The sequence below is a fragment of the Rhinolophus ferrumequinum genome, chromosome 9 (assembly GCF_004115265.2).
Source record: "Rhinolophus ferrumequinum isolate MPI-CBG mRhiFer1 chromosome 9, mRhiFer1_v1.p, whole genome shotgun sequence".
Lineage (NCBI taxonomy): Eukaryota > Metazoa > Chordata > Mammalia > Chiroptera > Rhinolophidae > Rhinolophus > Rhinolophus ferrumequinum.
Window position 1 is genome coordinate 28,036,766 of NC_046292.1, and position 8,423 is coordinate 28,045,188.

At 43.0% G+C, this 8,423-nt stretch overlaps 1 long non-coding RNA gene across 2 annotated transcripts in view; it reads right to left on the bottom strand.

Annotated features, from left to right (window-relative positions):
• Positions 1-8,387, bottom strand: part of LOC117026675 (uncharacterized) — a 50,515-nt gene extending 42,128 nt beyond the window's left edge. For both annotated transcript variants that reach the window (XR_004423804.1, XR_004423805.1), the window contains exon 1: positions 8,200-8,387. This is a non-coding gene — a long non-coding RNA (uncharacterized LOC117026675). The remainder of the gene's footprint in view (positions 1-8,199) is intronic.
• Between the last annotated feature and the right edge of the window lie 36 nt (positions 8,388-8,423).

Consider the following 8,423-nt stretch of genomic DNA (forward strand, 5'->3'; position numbering starts at 1 on the left):
AAACTAAAAAAACTTTAAATAATACCATTGCAGCTTGAGATTCACTTATGTAATGGAAAGAGAATTGGCTTTGGAGTCAGAAAATTGATCTGTAATCTAGGTCCTGACTTTGAGCAAGTTAACTATTTTCAACTCAATTATCTCATCTGCAGAGGGGAATATACTTAACTTTTGAGAATATTAAAAACAAACAAACAAATACCAATATATTAAAAGACTCCGTATTGACAAATATTCAATAAGTAAGATTAAGGTCTTATTAGAAGTGCTCCTACCCCCTCCAACTCGAAGGAGTGGATAACTGGATTCAGTGCAGCCCAAATTAGCAAGGCTGCCATCGTGTGGCGATTTACTGATACACTGTCCAATGTCATTTAGCACATTTCAAGATGTTCCAGAACCTAAAGCTACATAAAAGGATGGCAGACATACCAGACAGACATTAGAATGGAGATAATAACTAAAGACGTGAGACTTTAGGGGAATTCATCATTGGAAAGAGTAAGGGAATAAAGAACCTCTGACTGGTCAGTATTTTTAGGAACTGTCACATGCAGCAGAGAAGTCAGGGAAAGGGACAGAAAGAAGTGAAAAGATGAAGAGAACCGAACAAGTAGTTCAGTGTATCACTTAAGCCAGGTTTCATATATATATTTACATTGATAGAAACCTGATCCTGTCTTTTGTTTTTCAAGATTTCAACAGCCATTAACCAAAGCCAACTGACATTATAATCCTTATATTACCATTGCCCAGACTACACAAATGCTCCCCTTCCTCTTAAATCCATGCTTCACCTTCCTTCTACATCTTATTACAGTATACCACTGGGAAGCATTTTAGTAATTATGAAGCTACTGCATGTCAAGGGTCATCACCACTCCACTTACCACCAAGATGGGGTCCTCATTGTTGTCTACAGTTGTTGATACAGTTGTTGATACATTGTTGATACAGTTACAGAATCCCAGCCTGAGACTCTGCTTTCTAGGGTCACTTCTACTACCAAATCTTTTAGACTTAATTTCCTCCAAAAGTAGAGCCTGAGAGAAGGCTTGCAAACAGGTAGTTTACTTAGAAGTGATCCCAAGGAATAGGAGTTGAAGACTAGGAGAGTAAAACAGGCAAACCAGGAAAGGCAGTCCACGGATGAGTGATCCAGAAGGTCACTGCTGGGGGCATGTGGGGCTCGATTCCCCGGGAGATACTCTGAGATAGTGTAGATGTGCCTCTCAATTGTCCACCCAAAGGAAGGAAGGGGACGTATCCATTCACCAGTTGTTATCTTCGTTGGTCAAGGGTTAACTCACTTGCACTTTCAAGTGGGCACTTTCAGGCTGACACACGAGTCAGAATGGTTGTGCAAGTTCCCACAACATCCCATGAGGTAAATTCCATGAGAGAAGCCCTGGGGCAGAAAGCAAGAGATATTTGGAGAAAACAGTTGAAGCTTTGGACTATCAGGTCATACCTGCATGCATCTGGTGTAGAAAGATGCGCCAACAGGCACGAAAGGGCCGATACGTGGCCAGAAGTAAGAGACAACCCCTTGCCAGATAGGAGTTCTGAACTACAGGATGTACTGTAAGTTCTGAACCACTAACCAATGTGTGGTAGTGTTTCACTCATAGCCAAAATAGATGCATCCTAGAAGACAAAGGGTAAATGTGAAGTGGCAATTCTATTATACCTAACTGACTACTTTTAAATGTTTAATCATGTCTCTGTGATTCTGAGCATGGCTATTCACAAGTTTTATTACCCTCTGGAGAAATGCTCCCACCAGAGGACATAAAAATAGTTCCATTGGATTGGAAACTAAGATTGTCATTTGCCAATTTGGGCTTGTCATGCCAGTAGGTGAACAGACCAAAAAAACCCCAAAAAGGTGAATTCAGTGGTATGTTAGAGCCTGTTCATACAGCCTTACAGGAGTCAATTATGTGCACATATTAATTTCCTATTGTTGCTGTAACAAATTACCATAAATTTAATGTTTAAAACAACACAAATTTATTATCTTACAGTTCTGCAGATCAGAAATCTGAAATGAACTAAAATCAAGGTATCAACACAGCTGTGTTCCTTTTGGAGACTCTAGGGGAAAATCTGTTCCTTGGTTTTTTCAGCTTTTAGAGGCTGCCCACATTCCTTGGTCTTATCACTAAGACTTCTATTTTCATGTTAATGTTATATCTCTTTTTCTAATTCTGATTTTTCCTGCTTCCTTTTTTCCCCTGATAAGGATGCACGTGACTGCACTGGGCCTAACTGAATAATTCAGCATAATCTCCCCATCTCAAGATCCTTAATTTAATCACATCTGTAAAGTCCCTCTTGCCATGTAAAGTAGCATATTCACAGATTCCAGAGATTAGGACGTGGATATCTTTGGAGGGACATTATTCCACATACCACAGTGTATTTTTTTCAACTCTACATTCAGTGACGTAACATTGATATCTTAAAATTGGCCATCGTGGCAGTATTTACACTATTGAAATTGGCATACACTACCAATCAGGGATTTTATCCCTGGAGAGTTTATTGTTAAACTTTACCTACATACCAGTATCTCTGATAATGATGATTAACTGGGGTGAGTGAGCCTATTATCAAGGCAAAAGAGAATCGTCACTATGCAATAGAGGAAGGGAAGATTATGGATATAATCTGGAGGATACCTAGAGCACCTCTTACTCCTGCCATGTTTAATGCAGAAAATTATGGAAATATCATACAGGCAGGACCACCAAGGTCTCCAGTCCCTCAAAAAAAAAAGCTTGGGTCACTTACAGGAAGCTGATTTATAGCTCTAACTGTAAGTTATACGATTAAGTTCTAGTTCATGAAATATAAGTGGAAATGACCTATGTCACTTCTGGATCAGGGCCTGTAAAACAGTAGCATGCTTCCTTCATGCCCGCTTTCTCTTCCCATTACTATGACCCTGATGAACTGAGGTGTTGGTTGAAGACAAAGAAAGCATGGAATGGACAGTGGATATGTGAAGTCAAAACTATCAACTAATGCCTTGTGATCAGCTACAGCAAGGTTTCCTGCCATGTCAGTTCAACAGTTACGTACTATATCTAATTTTCTTCTTTCCCTTCCTTCTCCCTACCTCCAATATATGTAGGGCATGGTATGTTGTGGTAGTTGACTTTAACGTTCAGTCCACAGACTGAAGAACACTAAAGCAGGATCATTATGGAACTGGAAGAAGAATGAACATTATTCAGGGATCCTAGACTTGGAGTTGGATAAAGTAACTGATGAGACTTTGGTTGATTTCTGTTTTGGAATGGGGGATGAGTGTAGTGAGGACAATTTAGGTGATATAAGGGAGGGTTGTTTCAGTTAGGAGTTTTGTTTCATTTTTTGAAGTGTAAGTATAGAAAGAAGGGTATATGTTGATGTTGGGCCGTTCCAGGGGTTTGTTAACATGGACTTCCATCATTCTTATTGGACACTCAGTATCTGCCTCCTGTTCATATATTTGGGCAATATCCCAAACAGAGAGAGTGCACCTTATACCATCAAAGCTGACGATGCTCGCCGTCACTTTGCTAGTGTGGAAGACCCAGCCAATCCCATTCTCTTTAGTTTGCGTTCCCTGAGACAAGTGAATTGGAGATGGAAGAAAAGTCAGTGAAGGGTTTATGAATGAGAGGGTTACTGCTGTGAGAAACTGGAGCTCAGTCCTTCTGGGGACTCTCAGAAATAGTGTGAACTGAACACCTTGGAAGTGTCCCTTTGAGGGACAAGGAAGCTGAAATATGTGTTGACTGTTGGTTCTGACTATGAAAGCAGAAAGCCGGGTATGCTTTGTGGGGTTCCTTAGAAAACTTTAACTTTCTAGTTTCACATACCGCACCTACTCTTTCCTATTTTCTTTTTCCTTAAACAGGAAAAAGATGGCTTGAGCTACAATAGCCGACTTGCAACTATAAAGGTAAATCAAACTGAATCAGAGATATCAGCTCAGATATACCAGCTCTGATATTACTAAGCCAGTAAAACTGCCTAGGTACCTCCATTCGTCCTGTATGTGAGAAAAATATACATAAAAAAAAAAGTCAGGGTTGCCAGTTCGATTCCCGCATGGGCCAGTGAGCTGCGCCCTCCACAACTAGATTGAAAACAACAAGCTGCTGCTGAGCTGCCAGAGGGGCGGCCGGATGGCTCAGTTGGTTAGAGTGTGGGCTCTGAACAAAAAGGTTGCCGGTTTAATTCCCGCATGGGATGGTGGGCTGCGTCCCCTGTAACTAAGATTGAAAACGGCGATTGGACTTGGAGCTGAGCTGCAGCCTCCACAACTAGATTGAAGGACAATGACTTGACTTGGAACTGATGGGTCCTAGAAAAACACACTTCCCCCTCTCTTCCCCAAAAAGTCACCACAATCAACTTTTCTGTTATGTGCATCCAAAAGCATTCATATTCCCAACTGATTTATCTAGTCTTACTTGCAGCCAAGGACACAGCCCTGGAGTTTGAATTCAGACTTATTTTGCTTCCTGGTAGCCTTCACCAGGGACACAGACAATAGACTCTCTGTATTGAATAATAACTGTTACTCCTCACTATTTACTATGAGCCAAGTATTTTATAAATTTTCTCTCCTAATGGTATCAATCATTCAAGGTGGGTGTTAATATCCTTCTCTGAGGTTAACTGACTTGACCAAGATGATGCAGTTAGCAGGTGGCAGCATTGGGATTGAGGTTCAGCTCAGAGTGACACCAAAGCTAGGTCATTTTTTTTTTTTTTGAAAGTTATATCTTAACCACTACATTATATTGCCAATATGTCTTTTGCCAACCTATAATTTTTGGACTTGAGACCCTAACTCAGGCTGGAGCCTGGGGCCCATCCTATGAGGGGAAGAAAGATGGGTTCGCATAGATTATTGTCTGTTCTCAGCCCCTTCTGGCAGGGAGATAGGGGATCTGCCCAAATGCAGACAGGCTCTGAGCCAGGCTGCACAGATGCAGACAACCCTCTGAGCCAGGCCGGGAAACACTCCAGATGAACTGCCAGACTTCTGTGTCTGAAACTCTGAAAGATAAGGAAGAATTTTGGGTGGCACCCTTAGAGACAAAGCAATTCTGCGGGTTTAGAATGTGCTGAAATCTAGGCAAAATGAGAAAGTGGCAAAATACACGAAAAAGAGGCATGTGTGAGAATCAATCAACTCTCTGTTGGCAATTCTTGCTTGCAAAATGATTAAGTGCACTCCTTTCTCCCTTTCTCTTCCCAAGGCTGGATTTTGAAGTCTGAGGTTCAGACTTCAAAATCCCGATCCAGTCTTCCTCCTACCTTCCATTCACCATGCTCCAATTCTCAGAGCCACCTTGGCCCCTCTCACCCTTTGCATGTAGTCAAAAGTTCCATAAATATCTATTGAGTATTAATCTTGAGCCAGAGAGGCAAGGACTCTAACCTCAAGGTTCTTACAGAGAGAAGACATTAAAAGATAATTGCACAAATAATTATTTAATTAGGATTGTGAGACCTGCCAAGAAGGAAAAGTAGTACCATGTTTCCCTGAAAATAAGACCTAGCTGGACCATCAGCTCTAATGCGTCTTTTGGAGCAAAAATTAATATAATACCCGGTCTTATTTTACTATAAGACCAGGTATAATATAATAATATAATATAGTGTAATGTAATATAATATAATATAATACAATACCAGGTCTTATATTAATTTTTGCTCCAGAAGATGCATTAGAGCTGATGGTCCAGCTAGGTCTTATTTTCGGGGCAACAGGGCTATTCAATGGGAGCCTATCCCTGGGGAACTAGATCTAATCTGAAGGTTCATAATCAAATCATCCCCTTTCCTTTTGTCTTCCTCCTTATCATCCTCTTCTCCTCACTATCCCCTTTATAAGAATAGTGTCTTCTGTATTGTTCCCTTTGCTGCATCCCCAGATCACAGCCTTATCTCAGCTCTTTCGTACATTTTTGTATCTATCTCCTAACAGGTCTCCCTGCCTCTTTTTATTTGCCCACTCAAGACCATGCTCTACACTGCAGCTAGAGTTGTATTTCTAAAATGTAATCTGACCAGTTCGTCCTTGCTTTCACACTAAGGTTTTGCCTGTCTTGTCTGGCACAGCTTGCTCATTTTTTTTTCCCCAGCCTATCTCTTATTCCTCTTCTACAGGAACCTCTCAGCTCGGCGAGTCACAGATTGCCATCTCCACTACTATTTATTCATTCATGCTTGCTTTGCAATGTTTTACCTATCTATCTCAGCCCTGTAAATGACTATTCTGAATGCAAGGGTCTCACTGAACATGTGCTTGATGACAACCCAGCACGGATGAGGCAGTGGGTACTGGACACTGGGCAAGATCAGTGAAGAGGAAAAAGCTGGAGCCAGTAGTCAGCACATGTTCTGATGACCACCCCAGATGGCAATACTTGTTTCCACAATAGACTGTAAGTTCCGGGAGAGCAGTGACATTGTCTGACTTGTCCCCTAGATTAGAAGTTCCTATGGGTAGGGTTTGACTGACTCCTGACTCATGTGTGCTCTCTACCAAAAAATCACTTTACAATATGGTTTCACATAGGTTATTAAGCTTCTGTTTTTCATGACAACCTTATAAATTGTTTTCCCCATTTTACAGATGGGGAAATTTTCTTCCTTCCTTCTCTTTCCTGTTTCTTCCTCTCGGATGCATGTATGGTCTACGTATTTCCTGTCTCTAATTGAGAAAGAGATGTAGAAGGGCTAAATGTAGAGCTAATTATAATGAGGGACAGGGAAACTATTTGCCCTGGGTTATACATATATGAAGCACTCAAATACAACCTTTTGATGTTACTTGTATGTCTGAATAAAGTCAAAGTTTGTAATGTCAAAGTTTGTATGTGTGTGCGTGTGCTTGTGGTTTTTTTTTTTTGTAAGTGTAACTATTTAAAATGTCCTACAATTTTCGTACCTTATTTTGTTATTTCAGTTTTCTTTTAAACATACTAGGAGTCATAAAATTGGGACGAGGCCCAGGTTCAGAGAAGTTAGGTAACCTGATAAAAGTCTGATCCCTAATAAGGCACCTAACCCAGGATGCGTCCCCACCCAGAGGCATCATTGCCTCAAAGGATTCTAGTATGGTCTACATATAGAGGTTAAGCTCGAAAGATTTAGTCAGACAGATGTGTTCCCTTCAAAGTTACAAGTTACTTTGTGACTTTTGTCAAGTAATTCAGCTTCTTCATCTGAAAACTGGAGGCCCTAATGGTACCTACCACAGAGAGTTCCTATTAGGATTAAATGAAAATGTGCTTGAAGCTTGAAGTACAGGCCTGGCATGTACTCAGCGCCCAGTATATGGTAGCTCTTATTATAAGAACTGTATTTATTGAATGAGTGACTCTGGCATATAACGCCTGCATTCAAACTTGAAGCTTGGAACTGTCACAGCCCTTCAGCAGAAAGGGTGGGAACTGTAGCACTTGCCAATTTTTCTGGAAATAAATCTTTGTGGGAGGATAATCCCTGGTTGGAAAGTGTAAGCATTGAGGGAACAAAGCTCTGATGTCCAGGTGCGGAGCCCCGAAGCAAAGTATCCCCCGCGGGCTGCAGCTACCGTGTGGCACCTCCTTTGAACGGAGTGACAGCCGGCTGGGCACACCCAGCCCGGGGCGACGCTGCCACAGAAGCTAGGTTTTAGCGGAGTTGAGCAGGATCTTCTCTAATCCTCTCATCTCATTCTCAGAGAACACACCCTGCGCGCCCAGAGGAAGAACTCCAAAACCGAGGGGCGGAGGCTTTCGCGCGGCCCCAGACCTGACCATCTATGGTCACACAGTGCACAGAACAAACAGGAAATAGGGCGAGCTTCCACCTTCCCAGCCGCGGGCAGAGCGAGAAAGGCGGCGGCGGGGACGCCCAGAAACGCGGGACTGGGCCCACGCGCCCTCACCGACCCCCCTCCCCACACTCAGAATACTGGTCCAGCCAACGGCCTTCCCAAGCCACAAACAGAGAAACCGAGGTACGCTCCCCCAGAGAGGGGCGGAGCTTAGCCTTCATCCCCACTGATAGTTGACGGCCGCAGGGAACTCGCGCCCTTGTAGAACCTGCCAGTCGGCCCCTCCAATATCCCTTCCGGACTGATGTGAAAAAGGACGGGCCTTTGCCATTGACACAAAACTGATAGAAGAGTTAGCCACTCACCTGTCCTCTTTCTCCGGAGGTGGAGCTTAGCCAGTAATTTCGTCACTTCATTGGCCCCAGGGATTCCGGCTCCTACAGTTGACAGTGGGCGTGGCTAACCTTGAGCACGCCTCCAGGGTCGCTCCTGACCAGGGGGCGGGGCTCTTTCCCAGGTGTCCTCCGTGCTAGCACGGAGTCTCTCCGGCCTGGTGAGTAGGGGGCGGAGTCACGAGCGGGGCGGGCGG